The sequence below is a fragment of the Bactrocera oleae genome, chromosome 4 (genome assembly GCF_042242935.1).
Source record: "Bactrocera oleae isolate idBacOlea1 chromosome 4, idBacOlea1, whole genome shotgun sequence".
NCBI lineage: Eukaryota > Metazoa > Arthropoda > Insecta > Diptera > Tephritidae > Bactrocera > Bactrocera oleae.
The window spans coordinates 17,922,484-17,946,507 of NC_091538.1; the positions used below are offsets into that span (position 1 = coordinate 17,922,484).

The 24,024-nt window shown below is 32.4% G+C and overlaps 2 long non-coding RNA genes across 3 annotated transcripts in view; one reads left to right on the plus strand and one right to left on the minus strand.

Annotated features, from left to right (window-relative positions):
• Window positions 1–15,169, minus strand: part of LOC118683249 (uncharacterized) — a 39,468-nt gene extending 24,299 nt beyond the window's left edge. Inside the window, exon 1 of one of the 2 annotated variants that reach the window (XR_011396163.1) lies at window positions 14,769–15,169. This is a non-coding gene — a long non-coding RNA (uncharacterized lncRNA). Of the gene's footprint in view, window positions 1–14,764 lie in introns of both variants that reach the window. The other variant, XR_011396162.1, reaches the window with a different exon arrangement.
• On the plus strand, window positions 773–10,857 carry LOC138857168 (uncharacterized). The gene is made up of 2 exons (XR_011396183.1): window positions 773–952; window positions 10,241–10,857. It is a non-coding gene; the product is annotated as an uncharacterized lncRNA (long non-coding RNA).
• Window positions 15,170–24,024: the final 8,855 nt, after the last annotated feature.

Here is a 24,024-nt window from a genome sequence, read left to right on the forward strand (position 1 = left end):
AACTGCCCTAGCTCAAAGGGATTTTGCATATTGAGGTGCTCCGCTTAGCAGAGTCCATTTTCAAAATGCGCATACAAATAAAGCTTGTAGTTGTTGCAGCATAAATTTATTGTACAACAAAATGTATGCATTTACAAACTATTTGCAATTCCAACAACTATTGCCATACATTCATAGCTGCATTTTTACATATGTGAAACATTGGCTTTTCGTTTTCACATTTTCCGTTCAAGAAGTCAAGAAGGTCGTGCACACATGCATACATACATACTATCTACACACAATTAATTTAGCTGGACAAAAAGCGGAAAAATCGAAAAGCATTGCCGTGGCGTTACCTCAGAGTGCGGCTTTGCGGATGTGGTTCAACAACCGTGTCTTCGATTGCTTCGAATGTGTCTTTTCTGTAAGTGGAGCAGCTGCACAATTTGCCGCAACACATTAAAATTTACGCGCTTTGTCACAAAGTGGTGTTGGCGTAAAGAAGGAGCGGTGCCAGAGGGGACCGCCAGTGTGTTCTTAAATATTTGCCTTTACAATTGTCGCCTTGGAACTGGACGCGCACTACGTTAGTGGTTGCTTGTCATTTAAAGCTTAATAATTTATTGTTATTGTTGTATGTATGTATATGTTGGTGCATAATTTGCTATGCTAATTCCCAGCTCCGTTTGTGTATACTATTTTTGCATTTCACATTCGAAATATATCAAGGAAAGTGCAGAAAGACACTTCGAGTAGAATAAAGAATTTGTTTAAGCCTTCGGCAATTGAACTCTTACTCTAATTTGATCACATAGTATTCGTCTCTACCTGCACTGCTATGTTGTAGCGAAATGCAGGACACTTTGGCTTCCTTGTAGAAGAAAGGCATCCTTAAACAACTCAACACTGCTCCGCTAAGCAATAAAGGATCGAGTGTGAAAGGAGACTCGTATCAAGCATCTTTAAATTGGTAAATTGTAATTATTTTATGTGAACCTTTCCAGAAATCATTGTTAAAATTATAGAGGAGGCAACCATCTTCTCAAAAATTTCTCAATCAGAATTCTGTCTTCAATTTGTTAACCTGGTTGCAGTGAACAAGAGAGGGGAGGAGAACGGGAACAACTCCTTTCGGGCCCGGAGTTCTCAGGGAGGCCTCGTGCTCTGCAACAATTTCTTGCAAAATAAGTTGTTGAATCAATGTACCTATATCCTCTACAGGCCCAGTTTTCTGTCTACGGCAATGTCTGGATGGGGCAAATTCTTCAAGAATATGTCTACAAGGGGATTTTTCTAAATTCAAATTATTTTTGGAGATATAGGTATTTTGCTGACCTGAAATTGACTATTTTCAAAACGATACCCACGATTTCTCAGGTTCTACTGGAACGTTGTACTTGAAATTATTATATAGTCTTCTATATAGATTTGTCTATGTCTGGAACCGTAGAACCAAACATTGCCACATTATTCTAGTTGTTTAATATTTTGTTTTTTTTTTTGGTTTCAGATTGTTAGAAAGGTTGAAATCGTAGACTAATTTTTTTAAACCCCCACTTTATCAGTTGCTAATACCTGCAATTTTCACTTTTTTTTATTAATTTTTTTATGGCACTTAAAAAATTACCTGAAATTGTTTTAGATGTCTTACTCGTCAGCCGAAAGAATCCTACACAGTTCAAGAGATTGCGGTTTTCGAAATGTTGCGTATATAGAACGAAGTTCATGAATCAAGGACTGCAGATTAAACCAGGCTATGTACATCATTATAAATACTTAAAAAAAAATTCCAATATTTGGTAGTACATTTTAAACTCTAATAAGAGTGTTTTATCGCTGTTATACCGCGGTTTCCAGTCAAATTCAAAACCTCAGCCGCTTATCTTAGCTTTGTCTACATTCATATAGCGAATCGCTTACTCCAATTTAAGGTTTAACTAGTTTTAAGACCATTTTGAGTTAAAGCACCCTAACAGAAGCACATTTAGATGTTTAGGGTGCAAATCCATGCTAATTACCATTACTTCTAACCTTTGCTGGAAGATTTTAAATAGTTCGGCATAACTATACCCTGAACAGGGTATATGAAGTTTGAAGAAGCAGACCCTATAAAATATATATATATAAATGATAAACGGGACGAGCTGAGTTCATAAAGCCATGTCCGTCTGTCTGTATATCATATACGCGAATTAGCCCTTCAGTTTTTACGATATCGCTCTAACATTTTGCACACATTCTTTTATCTCCAAGAAGCTTCTCAATTGTCGGAACCGCCGATATCGAACCACTATAGCATACAGCTGTCATACAAACTAAACGATCGGAGTAAAGTTCTTGTATGGAAAACTTCTTTATTTGACAAGATTTCTCCACAAAATCTAAAGCACTACTACAATATCTCAACATATTTTCTAGATCGGACGATTATAGCATATAGCCGCCAGACAGGCCGATCGATAAAAATCGAGTTCTTGGATATTATGTATACTTTTTTATTTGTTGGGTGTTTTAGCTTCAGTGCAACTAAATTTAACTTTTTTTCTTATTTTATGCAACGTATTCGTTTTTTTATTAATTTACTTGTAGTTATCTGTTTCCTAAGTGGTTGTGCTTTGTTGGTGCCAACTTTAACTTTGGGTCGTGCCTCAAAGCTTTAACATTTACTTTATTTAATTATTGCTTTTAATCATTTAAAATAATTTTTTATTGTTTGCGCAAAAATTTCATTAATTTGTTCATACTAAGTATATAAGTACATATATGGCATGAAGTCAAACAATGGTTGTGGATGCAAACTCTCAACGAGCGGTAAGTCGTGCCTGGAGTTCATAAATATAATTAAATAATAAGCTCAAAAGTTCCACCGTTATTAAACACTCGTTATAACATGAATGTATGATGCCAAACGAAGGCCTAAGAGTCCTACATACGAAGCTAAGATAATGAACTATAGATTTTTAGAAATTTATAATAAAATATTCGAACTTTTAAAATACTCCTATCCGAACCAGAGTTTTACACTATTAGAATTATGATAGGGACTATTACAGGCCATTTACCGCTGAAATCTCACCTGAATAAACTAGGTAAATTGGATTTATTAGCGTTTGAAACCAACGCGAGTTTAGTGTCCAGTTTGGTGTTTAGCATTAAAAGCACAAACACAGAGTTTACGAGATACATTTTTTTCTATTTTCTTTCTCTCAAAAAGATTTAAAAAAAAGTCAATTGAATGCAGAGTTTTCACCACCAAAGTGAAACCACGTGTTAAATGTGCATAAACATGGCACCTTAATCTTGAGTTTGTGGGGTTTGGTTACCAATCCCTAGTCAGTTAAATATCTCCGGATATAGAAGCAAATAATCGTATCTTAAATTTTGCGCTAAATTAATTCGTTTAATAGTTGTTTTTTCAAAAAGTTGGGTTCAATGATGGTGACGAACTGAATTTGCTCATCGAACAAACAACTTTTTGGCTGTCATTTACTACTATGATAATAATACACTGAACAAGGTATATTAAGTTTGCAACGAAGTTTGTAACACCCAGAAGATAACGTCGGAGACCCTATAAAATATAGATACAGAAAAATGATTAGTATGACGAGTTCAGTTGATTAACCTTGCCCGTCTGTCTGTCTGCCTGTACATATGCGAACTAGTCTCTCGGTTTTTGAGATATCGATCTGAAATTTGCACATGTCTTTTGCTCCCCAAGAAGCGGCTCATTTGTCGGGACCGCCGACCTCGGACGAATATAACATACAGCTGCCATAAAACTGAACGATCAAAATAAAGTTTTTCGATGAAAAACTCTTGTATTTGAAAATAAATCTTTACGAAATTTGGGATGCATCATTGTTGCAGGTTCTTGTATGGATACTTTTTTATTTGAAAGGATCGAAGATAACGCCATTTTTTTTATATTCGGAAATAGAGATCGAACTGAACTATGATGGTGCGCATTGCGGACAACAACATCAGAACGACTGCAGTATTGCTCTTCAATTGAATATATTTATATATATAAGACATTTTAAGACAAATATAAATACTATTTCCAGTTTTATTAAGCATGCATGGTCGGTATTTTTCAAAACCTATTGTATGGAAATAAAGCATTTTTTAATTAATTCAGATTCAGTTGTGTTTTATAATTGTGGGCTTGGCATTTGTTAGCTGAATTCACTGAATTCACGCTTAAATCTAACACTTGCCAATTTGCGACAAACTAGATGTCATTGAAAAAAAATTCCTTCTTGATTGGAATTTCATGGTAAAATTAAATAATATTACAAATATAACAAGTAAGGAAGGGCTAAGTTCGGATGTAACCGAACATTTTATACTCTCGCAAAGTCAAATAGTATACTCGTTTGAGATTTCTTTGTGGATTGGCTGATATTTTCGGTAGAAGGTCAACTATAGGCACTGGGGTCCACATATTTAGTACTTAGGGGCTTAAACAGTTTTGGTTCGATTTAGACAATTTTTGGCCACAAGGTGGCATACTTTAATCGCATTATTCACGCAAAGTTTTATCCCGATACAATCATTGTTGCCTGATTTGCATAGTGGAAAGTGAAATAATCAGATGGAATTTAAAATGGTGTTATATGGAAAGTAGGCGTGGTTGTAGTCCGATTTCGCCCATTTTTGCACTGTGACATAAAAACATGAAAAGAACGTTATGCACCGAATTTGGTTGAAATCGGTTAAGCAGATCTCAAGATATGGGTTTTCACCTAAAAGTGGGCTGTGCCACGCCCACTGTCTAATTTTGAACGCGGTTCCTATAAAGTCATCTCATACCATCCCAGAGATAAAATTTAATGACTCTGGCGTGTTTAGTGCTTGATTTATCGCGCTTTTAGTAGTTTTTAACAGTACCGTTATATGGGGAGTGGGCGGAGTTCCCACCCGATTTCAACTATTTTCACACCGTCAATAGAAGTGCTAAAAATATTTGCTTCCAGTGAATTTTGTTATTATAGCATTGGCGGTTTAGGAGATATGCACATTAAACCTATTAGAGGCGGGACCACGCCCACTTTTTTAAAAAAAATTTTAACTGCATGCCCCTCCCTAATGTGATCCTGTGTACCAAATAACAGTCTTGTATCTTATTGCGGAGCTTAGTTATGGCAAGTTATTTGTTTTTGATTAATGGCGTTTTGTGGGCGTGGCAGTGGTCCGATTACGCCCATCTGCAATACCAACCGTCTCACGGTACCATGAAACATGTCTACCAAGTTTCATAAAGATATCTCAATTTTTACTCAAGTTAGAGCTTGCACGGACGGACGGACAGACGGACGGACAGACGGACGGACGGACAGACAGTCACCCGGATTTCAACTCGTCTCTTCATCCTGATCATTTATATATATATAACCCTATATCTAACTCGATTAGTTTTAGGTGATACAAACAACCGTTAGGTGAACAAAACTATTATACTCTGTAGCAACAGGTTGCGAGAGTATAAAAAGGGAAATAGATGAAGGTTGTGAGTAAGCTAAAAAAGCCAAAGGTTTAACATAAAAACATACATACAGATACTAGATGGATCAAAGTGAAAAGTATAGATACTATACGGTATATGTTAATATATTACACCAGTGATACAAAGAAAACTCCAAAGAAAAGCAATTGAGTAGAGAGTGACAATGTGTAATACAATATGTGTACAATGGCACTACTCGCACAGAAATACAAAACTACAATTATAAGGAAATGAGTATACAAAACTAAAACGCATAGTAATGCAAATAATCATTAACCCCAAACAACAACAAAAGCAACATACACACAGCTGACCAACAATGCAAGCCGATTATGGAGTCATCATTGACTGATGACTACCTAAAGACTAGTCAATCATAATAGTGAGAAATACTCGAATCATTATATATACCTACACATATATTGAAAAAGATAGTCCCTGTCATAAAAATGAGATTATGCCTTCTAAAAGGACTAGTTACATAACCTCATACTATAAAGTAAGGAAGGGTTCCTAGAAAAAAAGAGCAACTGGACAGAAACTGACTACTCGGGCTTATGCTTAATTATAATGATAATTAAGAAATAATATATGCCTCTCTTTTAAACATCTAAATCGGCTCATAGTTACTTCGGTCAGATTTTGTTAGGCGCTTTTCCATGGCCGAAGTTTGGGCTTTGGCCTCAGTGAAAGTAATTAGTTTGCGATGCTAACATGAAGAAGCGAAGCATAAAAGCGATAAACGTCAAAACTTTTACTCCAAAGAATTTAAACCACAAAGAATTTAGTCACCTCTGCTAGATTATTTCTGGTAAAACACCGGACCGATACCTAAAAAGTAGTTGTGGATGTTTCTCTGGTGGTAACTTTATAGAATATTCACTAACGCGAGTTAGCACGTACTAGTAACCTAAACGTTAAGGAAGTTTATGAGTTTTGAGTCTATCTGGAGGTAAACCAGTTTACATCGGCTTACCAGGCCAAATCAGTGAATTTGATGCTTAAATGAGCGTAGAAATGGCTGCCAACACATGCTCACAGGGCTATATGCATATTAAGCGACGCGTGGAATATGCTTATATATATTGTATACTCATTACAACAACAAATACTTTAGTGTTTGTATGCCATGTATCTGCATAAGTATAAAGAAAATATTTATATAAATTTGAGGTACATATTAGCGAGACAGTCATCGGCTGCCTCCAATATGTACTGCACACAGACACTTCCGTATCATGTATTAAATATGTATGTATATTCATATATGTAAATATGTATATGAGACATCATTTATAATACCATGTATTCGAGTTTATTTGAAGACATATATATTTATCTATCTGCATGTGACCCGATATTGTGAAAGTGAAAACATAGAAATGCATTTGCGCTGATTACTAGCTCTGTTAGCTAGCTGATGGCTTTGTGAGCGGCAATACGCTAGTAAAATAACAACAAATATGACAATGTCATCATCATCATCGAAAGACATCGCGTAATTATTAGTTACTAGGCATCTTTGTGGTGACAGCTATGTGTGGCAGTCAGTCACAATATTTATGTACAGAGTCCAATAGTCCGCCCTTTACAACGAAATTGTGTTCGCACTTAATAGTCCGCCGTTAGTCATCGATGGCCTCAAATTATTGGTTTTGGTCTCATATTTCATTACTTAAGTTAGTTGTAATACTGATTACTTTCATTATAGGCTTTGCTTACCCAGTTTTCTGTTCTGTTGTGTTTTCGACTTTTACTTGGATTTTCTTTTCTTTGTCCCATTTTTGTAGCCCCTTTTAAGTTAAGCTCAATATCGGGCTTACGAGAAAAGATAATTTCTATTATTAACCACTTTAATACATACTTACATACTGTATTTGCTGATGTTACTTTGTTGACATAACGGAGGTTTGAAACTAAATTCAGAAATAAGTATGTATATAAATCGAAATCGATTTGTTCGGCATGAAAAGCTTGAAATAACATGAAAATGTTCTTTATAATTCAATGCAATCTAGGACTGAACCATAGTTTATTAAAAAAATGGAAATGAAAACTGTTCATATGTATTTTATTTTTTAAAGGGTCAATTTAAACACCTATTACTTTTTAGCTACAAAACACGTTGATATTTTACAAAAGAATTTAGTTAAAATTGCCCCCATGAACATAGCAGAGGTTCCACTGATGGTGCTTGCGGTTCCGCGTCGCACTTCCGCCCTACTTTTTCAGGTCATTTAGCGTTACCGAAGATACACCGCGCGCATTCTCACCTGCTCAACATCCCCATTAAGAACGTAGAGCTCCGTGAAACCCTTACATATGAAAACTAAATTAAATTTTTTCGTAAAAACATATTTTAGAGAGTTTTTTTGGTTTTAAGTAGCGGCAGTGTGAGCCTATTTAGCGTAAATTCGTTTGAAATCATTATAATAATGACTCTTATAGAATAATATTCGAAGTAAATGCTTAGATTAGATTAGAACTGTCACCGTCAGTCCCAAAATTATAAACACAAGCAGAATCATTCTTCTCTTGTAATATCTATGTAGATATACTACATATAACCTTTCGCTTTAAACTCTCTTTTCCTGGCTTTTGTTAAGGTTTCTTTCTTAAATTCTACACTTTGGGAATTGTTTTCAAAAACGTATTGAAAACAATAGGTTTATCCAACAGTATATAATATATTATTTTCTAAAAGTCAGATGAGTTAAACAGAATACTCGTAGAGAGTGTGGACTAAACTTAGAATAAATCATGTCTTTATCCAAATTTTGGTGAGAAATAAGCCGTTCGGTATTTTTATTTTTCTTTTTATTTAATTTTTTTATTTTGAGTGAATTAGTGGGAGCAATTTTCTCTCCTATACTTAAATAAATAGCAAACAAATGCGTGGTTAACATTTTCTAAACAATTTTGGATACAAACGGTAAAGCTCCCTTGGCCGTGAGGGTGCTTCAACACACTACCGATTAGTTTAGAGCTTAGAAATTATGGGGACGGACAAAAAGTTCCGATATACTGTGAAATAAAACAATTATATAATATTATGTGGTGAATGCAAACTTAAATATCATTCCAAAATTTTGTTCCCAAAAAGCTTACTTTGGGAGCTTGTTTGTTTTTAAGTAGCAGTAATAATAAGAAATGTGTAGCTATTTAATAATTTCTCAAGATAAAAAGAAATACATTTATCAATTTAGAAGTAGCGCATAGAAGATTGAACTAGATTTCCATATATTGGCTTTCACAGAATATTTCTAAATAAATATGCTGCATATTTAAGCGTCTACGTTTAACTGTGCAAACATAATTTTAAAGCATTTAAATTCAGCTTTCTTAAGTTACCAAACATTCTACTAATCAGCATACAAATTTTCATTACGAGCAACAAGTTTGATATAGGAAAAAAACGCAACGCAACGAAAAAGAGAATTGGCAAAAAATCAAATAACACCACGCGCCATATAATTATCAAAAATTACTGAAACTACTCATAAATTTGTGAAAACTAGTTTTTAAATTGCTTAAGATAGTTAAATAAAAAATCGAAGCAAAAAAAGCAGAAAAGCGTTGACACACTGACACCACGAACGCGCTGTCATGTTTCGGCTGTCAAATTCATTTAAACGCTAGCAAGTTATCATTCATAAGCTCATATCTATATACAGTGTATGTATGTATGTATTTGGTTATGTGTAGGTGATTATTACAATTATTTCTAAAGCCTTTTTTTACTTTTAATATGTGCGCCACATATTTGTACGTGCGCTTGCTTATATGTCAAAATTTCGTACGATTCGTGTCAATCATTTGGCCTGATGTTTGCTCACAACCAAAATTCTTAAAAGTTTTTTTATTGTATTTATGGTAACAATATCTTTAAATTTATTTTGTTATAATATGATATAGGAAGTAATTGGATTTATAATATTATAGCAAGTAATATGTTGGCTCGTGACTACATCATGTGACATAAGCTAGGTTTGGTTCGTTACTTATTTGTTGATTTTTTTTTTATGTAAGTAAATGAATTTTTGTCACGAATCTTTAGATATAGCCCTTTTAACCCTGCATGACTTGTACGCAAACTACACTTCAAATAGTTAATACCTTCCCAAAACTGTTATCTATTCCTTGATAATTATTTTATACTGGAAATATACTCGTAGATTTGTCTCTCTGCTGAGCCTTGTCTGCTGATGTAAAGACCTCAAAATATTAACTCAGACATTGCCTTGATTGTTGCTAAATTGCGCATAGCCAACCGAAGTTGAACATATTTGCTACTGCCACTCGAGTTTGCCTATACTTAAGAAACAACCACCGAGTCCGGTGTTGGAATAAGGTTTATGATCTGCCTCACAAAACTGAAGATTTGGTAGCTTTATAACCGAAAGACTGCGGACTTTCTCACCTCTTAGTCTCATTTTCTTTGGTATCATTTCCCTTGGTCTTAATTAATTTCGTTCAAGGATACCCAAAATCCAGATTATATCCATGATATTAAAGGATACAGATGACTCCAGCTAATACTAAGCGGTAAAACAAATTGTCCAAGAGCCTAAGTGTAACTAGAATAATTTAAAATAATTTCTCTAGAAAACGATGATTCTAATTATGTAATATGTGTATTAACTTCGTTCGTTATTATTTTCGTTGTGAGGCTTATCCAGTAATTAGCTTCTTATTCAATGTCTTTACATAACTCAACCAGCTTAAGTAAAAAATCTCTTTATTTTTCAGATTGGAATCTAGAGCATGATACGTGATAAATGAGAATCTGCTATTTGCTAAGCAACACAATTTTCAAACAGCGAGAAACACAAAGTGGACTAATCAGGTTATAAGTTAGCTCAATTCTCTATCATGAAGCTCGGTGACTCTATTCCGTAAGGCTTTTTGTGTATTGTTTCGGAGAACCAGTAATACCCCGATTACGTATAGTATAAATTATGGTATTCAGCTTCAAATTGCCCACAAAAAATTAATGCTTTTAGTTTAAGTCCCCATTTTCTTTATAACTTCAACCCGTGCCTATTACCAAGGGCCTTCTTCTAGAGGTTTTAAAACCAGGTTCTATATAACCTTTAATTTGTATTAAAACAAAAAGGCGGTTAGGTGAACCTGGACTTTGACGAGAAACTTTTTTATGTCAGTTATTCACACGGATCTTGTTCGCCGAGAGAACTGTTGATAGAAATATCTTTTACTTACGTATCAAAGTTCCCCACCCATACTCCTCGGAGAAGTAGTAAACACGACTAATGTCAAGGAACTCGACTTGACAAGGAAGCTGAATAATACACTTTTTTTTGTATTGTATAACTACTTTCAACAATAAAAATTTGGTATTCATATTATATGCTTAGGAATTGTTATTTTATGGTTATTGACTAAATTTTCATGAATAAAGTTTGTTTTACTATTGCTTTAAGGTTTTGTGTCAAAACTTAAAAAAAAAATTAATACAAATCATGAATATATAATATTAAAGCATTTAAACTATCTACTTAAAAGATCTAAAAATCTGTTGACCAAGACGGCATTACAACAAAGACAAAAAGGAAACAACAAAAAATATAATATTTAAGACAGCAAAGCAATCGAGAGCAGCTCATTAGAGCTACAAATAATTTGAAGCAAGTGAATTAATTTAAATAGATGAAGAAGACACAGAAAGACAAAGCCAAACAAAGGAATGAGGGTAAATATTGAACGTGAATAAATACCAAAGAAATAGAAAATGGAAACAAAAAAATTTTTTTTTGTAAATTCAAATTATCGCATGACAACAATTAAGGCAGGTAAATTCTGCGTGAGTTCCTAAACACATGCTATATATACATAAATAAAGAATTTTCAAAAATCTTTTCTATACGGTGTTTTTTTTTTTTTTGTGTATTTTGATAAAAACTAAAATTATTTCATTTTTGCTTTTAATTATGGAGCAGAGGATTAAAATGATTTCTTCATGTATTTTTTCACTTAATAATCACACTTGTGTGCTAGAAAAATTAATTTTTTTCAAAAGAAAAAATTTAGAATTAATAAAAAAAAGAAATATTGCCAATTAATACAGTAAATAGATTTGCTGTTAATTTTAGTGTTCGCTGCAAAATGCTTTTTGCTTTTATTTTACCGAAGTTTATATTTTTGGAAAACAAATTGTCAAATAAATTTTAAATCAAGTGATTTAGTGGTGACTAATTGGATGAAAATCGACTTTTTCCTCTTAGTTTTTTTCTTTGGAGCTTATAAATTTTATGTAAAAATATTTTGCCCAAGTTTTTGGATTACAGTGCACTCACTAAGTTGTAGATCCGAACAACTTGTCAGCATTTTTCGCAAGTTTCAAGGTATATATAAGTATGGTACATATTCCTATAAATATTTTATGTATTTTGCCTATGCATATTTAAATTATTTTACTTAGCGGGCTTAAGCGCCCAAACGCCTTCTAATAAAGTATAATTTATGATCATTATTATAATAAGCCAGAAAAAAATATTTTGGTACTAAATTATTTAAAAACTGAAAATTAAAAACATTTAGCACCTCAAAGTTGATACTTTCAGAAAAGAACCATTAAAAAATGTTCTAAGGAAAGAGTGGATTAATGATGTTCAAGAACTAAAATTTTCGGCCATATGGCAATAAATTCCTTTAAAACTCACAAGTTTTATATTTTTCTTTTTCTTTTAAATAGGTACAGTAATGCGAATGGCCGCAATGTCGTTTCCTCGCTAACACCTTCCATAATTGGTCTTTCTAGCGCAGGAAAGCTTTCTTCCCTTAAAAGAAGAGACATTTCTTCTTCTTGTACTACCAGCTAGTGTGCATTGAATACTATGAGGGGTAGTCTCCAGACTGGATTTCATATATATACCATACTTATGTCATTATTTCATTATATTCAATGTTCGTATGTTGGTCTCATTTCTTGTAACTTGAGTAATCTCCTCATCATTATCCTCATTTCGCACATTATGCTTAGGGTATAGGGACTTTGCTATTCTAGCTTTGTTTTTCCTAAAGCCAAACATATATGATGTAATCTGAATCATTTTTAGAATGCGTACCGAACTACTGAAGAATTTTCAAACAATGATACTTAGCCGTTACTGGAAAATTTTAATGTCTAGAGATTAATTTGTCAATACATCTGAGTTTCTTATCGGAATTTCCAACTGTACTGTATGAAAGTCAAGTACATATATCAAATCCAAGAGTGTGGTTTTGACCAGTCGAAATTGCTCACAAAAATGGTAATGGCGGAAATTAGCGGTAGCGCGTTGAATAGCACTTAAAGTACTGTTATAAAAATATTCATAAATTTTTATTGAAAAATTTTCTTAGCAACAAAATTCTGAAGACAAACATACAAGTTCTTCTAGAAGTTTTGGGCTATAAAAATATCAATTCATATAGATATACGTACAAATGTATATACCAGTTTTTTTATGCCATGCTTCCTAACTGTTAACATATTACCTGAACTGTTACGGGCTGAGCTATTTTTAAGCTACTTTCAAACACTTGTTTAAATTTTGATAATTCTACATGAATAGACAACAACTCACAACTCAGTTTATACATACATACATATATGCAGATGTACAAACAAATGGCAGTAAAGTACCATTTAACCCAGTTTGACCACTTTTTTTACACTTTGATGATTGGTTTCGCTTTGGTCGCCTCGAGGTGTCACACATATTAGGTGAGAGAAGTAAGCCACAAGGGCGTAAAACATAAACCAAATGTTTTCGACTATTAACTTTAAAACAATAAACTTGACGAAAATATTAACTAAAGCAATAAATGAGTTAACAAAAATAATAAACACCAAATTCGTTTGGCAAACAGTAAACTCAAATAATAAAATAAATAATCCCAAGTGTTGAGAGAGACACAAACCTTTGAGGCTGCTGAACAAAAATTACGAACGGTCTAAAAGAAATAACGGCACTTGAATATAGAATATAATAGTTACCTTGTCGTATTCTGATTAGTAAGTCATCTTTAGCAATACTACTAAAATACTTTATTAAGGGCTCAGAGTACAGCCTACCGAGGTTTCTCTTGAAAGTTCTTACAATGTTAAATCTTAGAGATATGGAATATGAATTCGAACTTGACTGTGTATTAAGAGGTCTTAGAGAATATTCTTATTGGTACACAGCTAACATTGTTATTGGCTTTTTAATATATTAGCTTTAATTTATTTCCAACTCGACTGGTTCTCGTATGCTCTCTACCAGTATTTTTCATTATTGTAAATTTTATATACCTCTGTAATACGAAGAAAAAATATTTTCTACCACGATTTTTTATGATCATAATTGTATCCTAGCAAAACTGTCTGCTCTGTACAGGACCAGACAATTATCTTTTACTAAAACAAAATTACAAGAAAAGGAAAATATAAAGTCTGATTATTCATGTGATACCACTATATACAGGTTAGGTAAAGAGGTCGATCCTAACAGGAATCTCACTTGGACAGCTTAGAACGCCGGTCCGTTATGGTGCCTAAAACTTCTATATATTAGATCATAAAACCTTTATAAATCGACAACGTGCCGCTATGTCTCCTGGTTCGCCAAAGGTAAGACTGCTGAGAGTCAGTCTTGCAAGGGCTAGACAATGGAGAAAAGAGTGCCAGGATGTTTCCACCTCACACTCCTAAATATAACTTTAACAACTTGCCTCCGACCAAATTTTTAGTCTTACCGCATTAATACGATTGCGGCAAGCTAAACTTTGTAAATGGTAAGTAATAGTGCTAGAAAACAAGACTTTTTTCTTCTGTACCTTGGACTATATGACAAATGAGTTGATGGTATGTCAGCTAAAGAATTGAGAACAACATTTGCGGGGTTATAGCATCATCTGATAGATTAACAAAAAAAAACTTTTAATCCGTTCTTTTGTGTTCTATATTTTTAAAATTTGAGTATCCTAGAGCTTACAGACTGTCTTGCTGAGAACTTCTAGCCTACGATCTACTGAGTTATTAGACTACACTAATCGTCATCTGGGAGCCAACAGTAAGTTGCCGGTGTATCTGCACACATAAAGTACAAAATTTATTTTATAACTTTGGAATGTGACAGAACGAATGGTGAAATCATTTCATGGGCCCGCTACTTTACGCCGATATTCTCGGCTTTCGAATTCGAATTAATTTATTCAAATTGACCATTTATGCATATTTCTAGTCTTTCAACGAATACTCTTCATTCTAACAATATTTTATATACATACATACAGACATTTAGACCAAATAATCAGCAGCACATTGTGTTGTAGCACTTGTTTGCATCATCTGAAGCACGTCGTCGTCAAGTCTTCGAACACTTGTCCAGTTTTCGAGGCGGCCAATCGTTTTTCCATTTTGTGTGTGCTTTTTTTTTTGGTATTTTATATGCAGATAAATGTAGCAATCTTTCCGCCTGCTCAGCTGTTGAATTGTTCAGGTGCTCATTTATTTTATCTGTGCATTTATGTGGAGCTTAACCAGCTTTACCGGTTCATTTGTGTGCCGCGGCCTATTAAGTGGCGCGGTCTGAATAATATCAGCTACATATGATACTGTTATATTCTATTTTCTCGTTTATTCGAATTTTTTCAACTTTTTCTTTTTGCCTACGTCAACTTTTCATTGATTGCTCGATTTTTATTTATTATTTTATTATTTTTTTTGGATTCTTGAACAATGCTTTCAACTTCAAATGTCGGTAACCCATTTATGGTATTTGTTCATTTGTTTAAATATCCACAAGTAGCGTTAGGTTTCTAAAACTTTTTGTTAAACCTAACTTTTTTTTTTCTTCGGCTTTGATTACTCGAATTCAAAATGATCGCCCCTTTCGAAATTATTTTTATCCAAACGGTTCTTTCCACTTGACACTTTTTTGTGTTAGCTTCAAGCCATTATATTAATATGAATGAAGGAGATCAATAATTTGTTAGGTCTGAACGTTTTTAACTGTCTTAAACAGAGCACGTCGGTTTTTCTTCTGATTGGAAATAAACGGTTTTCTATTGGAAACCTTAAAAATAATAAGAAGAGTAAACTCTCTTCACTGAAGCCGCTGGAGTTAAAAAATCAAATCAAAGTATATATTTCTCGAACAATCCAAAAGTTATCTCATCTCGCTTCAGTTTGTTAGCAGCTTAGCGCTTGTATTATAACCACCTATTTTTGATTAAAGTGCCTTAGAAGCACCAAATTTGCACATCGTTGCATTTATAAGAGCATCACAATCTACAAAGTATCACTTTTTCATCAAAGTACACCTCATCCAAATCTTGCAGAATTGTATTTTAGAATCTTCTCCACATACCATTTCTGCTATTTAAGTGGTCCTCCTTGAAACTTGCTTAATCAGAAATATTTTTGACTGGAGCTTAAGGCGATCCTTCATTGCTTCCTACGCGGTGTGAGTGAGCACAGATAGAGTAACTAGTGTACTTGTACTAGTAGAAATATAAAAGAATTTATGGTAGAAGAATTTCATTTTTTGCAGTCATTCTTGCCTTACAAATATAAGCTCAACCAATATAGTTATCGAACAAAATTCAAAATGAAATTCTAGCATCATAATTTTATCTTAAATCGATCGAGGTTAATTTATGCGTTTAAATCTACATAGGGTAAAGGAATATTTACCATATTTGGGAAAAATATAGCAATCATCATCAACTGTCCATTTTCATTTTATATTGTTGATATACATGCCCCGAAATTTCCGAACTGTCCTTCATTTTGGTTTATGTGTTACAACAAACGATGATCATTTAATATTTTCAGAAACAATATTACAACACTTAAGCTTATCGATTTTTATTTTTCTATTTTATTGCTCTTTTTGGTATAGGAATACTGCATTTTCCGCATTGAGGAAAATTTTAAAAAGGAAATTGTAATCAGTCCATAGATTTTATAAAATTTAAAACTCGTGGCACTTTGAGTCGATCGATCATGACTTACCAGAAAATAATTCAATTGCATATGTTTTAAATTTATCTGCCATTCAGAGTGTATCGATATTTAAAAATCGAAATATTTTTAAATTTATTTTTGCTATCTTCTCCAACTAAACAACAGCTCTGAGTCATACACGGCGAAAAAACATAGCCATTCGCTCATAAATAAGAAAAATTTCGGCATAAATACAAAAATATTAGAAAACATTTTAAAAATAGCTTTAAAGCTCATACCAATAAAATACATATAATATATAAAAATATTTTTATATGACACAATAGCAAACACAATAAACAAAAACAAGAAAAAAAACAGAAATTACAAAAAATATATATATTGAAAGCAATGAAATTAACCTCAAATCAAGGAACATTAAAATCAAGCGTCACGTGGAACAATGCGCAAAAAGTGGGCGTAGAATTAGTGGTAAGTAAGCGAAGAATGAAGATGAGCCAGTTGCTAAGAAAACGTAGGATGGAAGAAAACTGACGTCAAATATTGCATATACACATATTTATGTACACACACAAATATATATTTATGACAACTTTTCAGGTTGTATTTATTGTTATTGCTTTTTTTTTAATTTCTGTTTTGGAAAAACTATTAATGACAACGCTGTTATTGTTGTTGCATTTTTCAACAATATTAAGTACGAGTATGAAACGCTTAATATTTCCATTTTTAAATATACATATTTTTTTAACTCTTTTTGTATTTTGTTTTTGATATTTTTGTTGTGTTGTTAATTTATTATATTATAATGTTTAAAAATTTCGGTTTAATTTTTGTTTAACAATTTCCGCTATTATTATTTTTTAAGTTTCCAAGTTTGCCGTTTGACATTTTTCGATATTTATTATATAAAATTTTTTGACCGTTGTAGGTGGAGTTTTATGTGTTATGTTATTTATGTGCGTATACCTTAGAAAATATTTTTGTTGCGTGGTCATGTGTTAGCTCTTGTTTCTTCCGAGATTGCTTAAATAAATATGCGTGACATTTTCATTTGGAATTCTTTCCAATTTTTATTTTAGTTTTAACACGCGCAATCTTATTTAAACTTTATTTAATTTGTTGTTGTACTCATTTTTTTTTAATTCCTTTTTTATTAATGTAATTTATTGGATTTATGAAGGCTTTATGTGTTTTCAGATTTAATTATTAGTTGTATTTTTTAACCTTGCCACAACATGCTTTGTGGGTGTTGAGGAATTTAAAACAAATAATTTAATATGAAAAGTTTTAATGATATTTATATTAAATTTAAAATTTTTTTAATTGTTTTCGTTATCTATATTTACAATCTATTTACTTATGCAAGGTGAAAATGTTGCTCTAATTTTCGAGAAAATAAACTTTTATTTTTTTTCTAAGTGTAATGAATGGTTTCACAATTGTTTTGTTCTTTTATTTCGGAAAGGATATTTTATAACATGCAAGATTTTAAGAACTATTAAAAATTTCGTCGTATAAGCGAAATTCAAAGTAAAATGATAATATAATCTGTTACGATAGATTTTTTTTAAACATAGTCTTCTTTTAGGCGATATTACCAGATATCAACTCGTTGAGCAAATATCCACTATGGAATGTCGCAAAGTGTTTCCTTAACCAACTTTTACATTTCTTTTAAATTTTTAACTGAATTGGTTTACAAAGATAGCTCCTAAATGTAGGCAATAACAAAGTATATTTTATATTGTTTTACTGCAAAGCCTGCTTTGCTCACTGCTTGTTACACCCTGAACAGGGTAAATTAAGTTTGCCACGAAGTTTGTAGCACCTAGAATTAAACGTCCGAGGCCCTATAAAATATTGCTATAATTTATAAATGATCAGCATAACGAGCTGAGCTGATGTAACCATATCCGTGTGTCTGTATATACGCGAGTCCCTCAGTTTTCGAGATATCGGTCTGAAGTTTTACACACGTTTTTTTCTCCCCAAGAAGCTGATCATTTATCGGAACCGCCGATATCTGAGCACTATAGCATATAACTGCCATAAAAACTAACCGGTCCAACTCAAATCCTCGGTTGCAAAATTACATATAGTTGTCATACAAACTGAACAATCGAACTACAGTCTTTGTATGGAAACCTTTTTTATTTCACGAGATATCTTCATGAAATTTGTCACGCATAATCTTTTAAGACAGCGATAGAATCTTCGAAGCAATTGTTGAGATTTTCTATATCAAATAGCTGCCATACAAACTGTCCAATAAAAATCAAGTTCTTGTATGGAATCATTTTTATTTGTGAAGGGTGTTTTAGCTACGGTGCAACCGAATTTAACGTTTTTTTTGTTTTTAATCTCTTGCAAATAATTTTGAAGCTTGAGCGTTGGTTGTAATAAAGAAATCGATATTTATCAATCAGACTTTTTTTTATTTAATAGAAGTAAAATTAATCCAGTAAAAAATATACTTTTTATCATGGATAGTTTTTCTAAAATTGAAATTAATTGATATTTCCCAAACTTGATTAAAATTTCCGTTTTCAATACTTTACTAAGCTTATTATAAATATATCAGTGTGGTATGCCGGTGATATTTAAACAATTTAAAATTTATTATAAAAAATTAGCGTATATATAGGAATAAAAGTTTTATAAACATCTTTCAATATGCTTTTTAATTAATTTCCGACCTACATATTAAAATTTTATATTAACTTAAAATTATTTTAAAAAACTTGAAACCTAATAAAACATTTTTTTAATATAAATGAAAACATGTTATATTTTATTACAAAAAATTTTTATATATTAAAATTTTAATAAAAACTAGACCAATTGTGATTCAATATAGCCGTTTCAAAAGAAATTAAGTCAAATTATTATTATACTTACCAATAAAATTTCACTTGAGACATTTTTGATGTTGTCAGAATTTTTTGAATTGTTTGTTTTTTTTGTTCATTGTAATTGGTAGAATGGTTTATTTTAAACAAAATTAAGAGTACCAAAATATGTATTTTAATTTATGTAAAAGTTTTTAATTTTACTTTTATATATTTTGTATATTCAATTTTTTATTTTGTACATATTTGTTCATATATTTTTGGTATATTTCTATCTTTATTTTTTTTTATATATTATTATTTTTTGTTTAATAAACTTATTAAGTGTTTTTCATATTACATATCTTTTAACATATATTTCAAAAAAATTTTTTTTAAAATTATTTTTACCACAAATGTGTACCCAAAAATATGTTGGTGTGCTTCTCAAAATTGTACTTTCTGCGGATTATGTTGTCGTCATGCCGACATTGCTAGACACACGAGAAAATTCCGTCTCCAAAGCCGCATTGAAATTTACGACTCGAATGATTTACGGCGAAAAGCTTAACGCAGCCAAACACTTTATATATTTTTCGAATTTTTACTTCATTTTTCCAAACCTAAAAAATATTCAACACATTAAAAATTACGGCTATTTTTCACCACCTTCACGCAGCGTGGCAAATTTGCGACCCACAGCGGCTCTGACAGACAATGCAATTATTGTTGTACCATATTCGCGCCGCTACCATTCTTGTTGCTGTCATTTATAATTCATCATACTTTGGTAGTTGTTTTTGTATCTTTTTATTTCTTATTTTTTTCCTTTAGTTGGTAGCTTAACGTGCTGACATTAATTTGCGGCAATTTGCCGACTTTAATAATTTGTCATTGAAGTCTATTTTCGCATTGGCAACGTGTTCTTTTAGGAATTTCGCATTGGCCAAAGCAATAAGCGAAAAAACTTTGGAAAGAATTTTCAAAATTTCATTTTGTAACGTTTTTATATCTTGTTTAAAAAAAAACTTTGCAAAAATACATTTTTTGCAACAATAAATTTGTGCACGCGCTGCTCGTTTTCGCGAAACTCGGACGACACGCGCTCAACAACTGAATGCGACAGCGTCCATTAGGTCGCCACGTAAACGTCGTTGCATCGGTGTGCCTCTGGTGCAGTGGGCCTTGGCCACTGGCTGACTCTTCCTTCCTTTAGTTGCATGGGTCAACACGCAGCCAACATCCGTTCAGCCTGACATACGCCCAGCTCCTGTCTGAAAAACCGCCTATAATTATATGCACTTGTAAATATATACATACGTACCATACGTGTGTATGTATGTATTGCAAAATGCAAAGGCATAAAAAAATAGCAAACAGTTAACTGTACATTGGCGTGTCGTTTCCTTTGGCGATTTGTCTGCACTTGTTTGTGCGCGTAATTTAGAGTTGTGCCTCCTCGACGCCCATAAGTATGCCACGACTATGAATAAGTGTGCTGAAAATGTGCAGTTTACACACACACGTAAAAACACAAACACAGTAAATGACGTCGTTGGCAAAATATTTCCGTTTAACTTTTGAATTTTTTCTCTTTGCTAGAAAATTTTCTACAAACGTCTTTTGTATGTTTTTTACTTTTTTTAACTAAGGACAATTGTATTCTTGATTGTTTTGACGCTCATTAGTAATTGCATATATTTAAATATATGTATCGTTTAGATTTTTTACCAACAAATATATTTTGGGTTTATTTATGTTTACATAACATTTTTTTCTGCAGAAAATATTAGTTAGGGATTGCAGACGGATTCTTATAGTCATAGACAAGACTTTGGGAAAAATTAATATAGTACTGCATGCTACATAAGGAATTGTGGAAATATTTAGGCTAGATTTACTTTGGAGTAAAGTTGCCACCTATCGAAAATTAACAATAAGACAGAAAAGTATTTGAAATACAGTAAAAAAATGTGTAAGATAAATTGAAATTATTATAGATTTGGAAATTGAGTTGCCATCTGTGAAAGAAAGTGAAAGAAATTAGTATTTCGAAGAAAATTAAAACCAGTATCGAAAAAAGTCTAAACCAAGAAAATATTACAAAATCTGGTCAAACCTTTAAAAATCCTTTTGGAAAGTGTGTTCGTTGGTTTAAATATATTTTTGAATAGATGACTCTTGAGTCTCCTTACATACACTCTTTAGGTCGTATTAATTTTCCATTTTCAATAAAGCATAAATATGTACATTAGATTCGCAACGCGTAACTTGATTATTATTTCATTGTTCCACTAATGAATCTTGTTCATAATATTCGTATGTCATTCATTTGAAGCATAAACAAGAATATTCTAATTCTAGTCTAACTTTCTGCTTGAAAAAGTGTTTCTGCGGAGAGTTCTTCCTCATCGACCGCAGTCGAAAAGTATCGTATTTTGCTGAAAGTTAATGGCGAACATGCGCTAATTGAGCGAACGTTCCAAAAATGGGTTGCTCGATTTAAAAGTGGTGATTTTGATTAGGAACATGAAGAACGTCCTGGTCAGCCCAACATCTTGGAAAAAGAAGAACTGGAAACATTACTCGATTAAGAGTTGCCAAACACAAAAGAGCTCGCAGAATCTTTGGCAGTCACTCAAGCAGCCATTTAAAAAAAAACAAGGAAATTGGCTTCCATTTAAATTGAAGCGAAGGGAATTTGAAAGTAAATTTAGCATGCCATAAATGCTGCTTGAACAAAAAAAAGGCCTTCTTGTATCCAATTGTAAGTGGTGATGAAAAATGGATCCATTGGACAATAATCGATATCGTACAAAATTACATATGAAATCTGGTCAACTAGCCAAATCATAGGCAAAATCGAATATGATGCCAAGGTCTGTATTTGGTCGGATCAAAATGGCATGCTGTATTATAAGCTTCTAAAATCGAGTTAAACCATTAATGGGGAACGCTACCGACAACAACTCATCAAATTAAAGTAAGCGATTGTCGCAAGGCGACCTTAATTTGCAGCTAGACTCGAGGCAACGATTTTTCATCACGACAACGATAGGCCTTTTGTTATGAGATCGTTTAAGAACTATTTAAAAAAACAGCGATATGGAGGTTTTGTGTCACCTACCTTATAGTCCAGACTTTGTCTCTTCTAATTACCATTTGTTCCGAACGATGCAGTAGGCACTCACTAGAATACGGTTCACATCAGAACAGAGTACTAAAAATCTGCTTGATTCATTCTTGGCCGCCAAGCCGGCGCAGTTGTTTTGGAATGGAATCCCTAAATTTCCAAGAATATGAAGAAATGCTTCAGCTAAATATATATTATATAAACTGGCAATACTCTATTTAATATTATTGCACATCTCTTTCTTAAATAAACGTAAAAATTTTGGAAAAAACCGCACGAATATAGACATAAAAGTCTACACTGGTTTTGACTCCTTTTAAGAGCCTATTCAATTTGAGCCAAAAAGAGCCTATTTAATATGCTTTTATCCCCTTAAGTACGTCTTGAAGCTTGCTCTATTGAATTCACTCCTAGATTAAAATCTAATATAAAAATAATTTAGGGTGTGCCAAAAACTAAATTTTTTAATTAATGGATTAAAATGAAATCGAGAAAAAATAACCCTGCGAAGAAACATGTGTAGCTTAATTTTAAAAAATGTCGGTGCGCATTCAAAGTTTTCCATAAAAATAACACTGTTTTCATTAACAATATAACTGAACTATTCAGGATAAATTTTTTTATAACGCGGATTCATGTAAAGCATACAGTTTCCTAAAAAATCGAGCTCAAATTGTTTTTAGACGTGAAATTCGTATATTTAAAATCTTTGGAAAGTTATTCGAAGGACTTTGACGAATATCTACGAGTCTACTTTGATAAATGTTATTTTAAAATTACCTTTTTTCACGTAAAAAATCGTTGACCGTCTAGGCTTCTGTTGATGCGAGACAATCTAAAGAAGTAAATGATTTGCACATCGGGACTGTATTGTACTTGGTTTAAGCGTTTTGATGATCGAAATGAGGTTTCTATTCTTCTATGTCCATTAAAAGCTGTTACGCCAAACATGGCTAACTGGAAGCAACACTTTGTTCTTTTATCAAAACATACTTTATATGTTAAAGCAATCCAATCAAAGCAATGCGATTCAGTTGAATTTTATACTAGTTAATGTGGATACCTTTTATTAATATACCAGTATATTTAATTTATATCAGTTGTTTGTTCGATTCGCAACTTTTAACGAATCGTTTATAGCTTTTATAAGATTTTATCTCGAAATTTATTTGGATTTGCCACAATTGATCTGCAAATTTTTAATAAAATCAAATTAAGTGTGAAAAAATTAGTTTTAATTTTTTAATTATGAGACAAGAAGGGAGCAGAGACACATTGTAAAAAACTTATTTTGAGTAAATAGTTGAAAGCGAAAATATTTAAATTGCCGGCATATTTATTCTTCTGCATAACTACTTGCACCGTTGCAATTGTTAATACTACGATTAATACATACACATATGTGTGTATATTTGTCATATTTATAGAACTATGGTTTTCGTCTTCCATTGCATGGTTTTTCTTTGTTTTACTTTCTGCAGTTCCCTTTTACTTCTTTTTACTCTATAGACAAGTAGTTGTGTGTTTGTACATACCTAAATAACGGTTAGTAAGTTTGTAGTAGAAAACGACATTTGCTATTTTCGCAATCAAATGACAGCGCGTACTTTGTTTA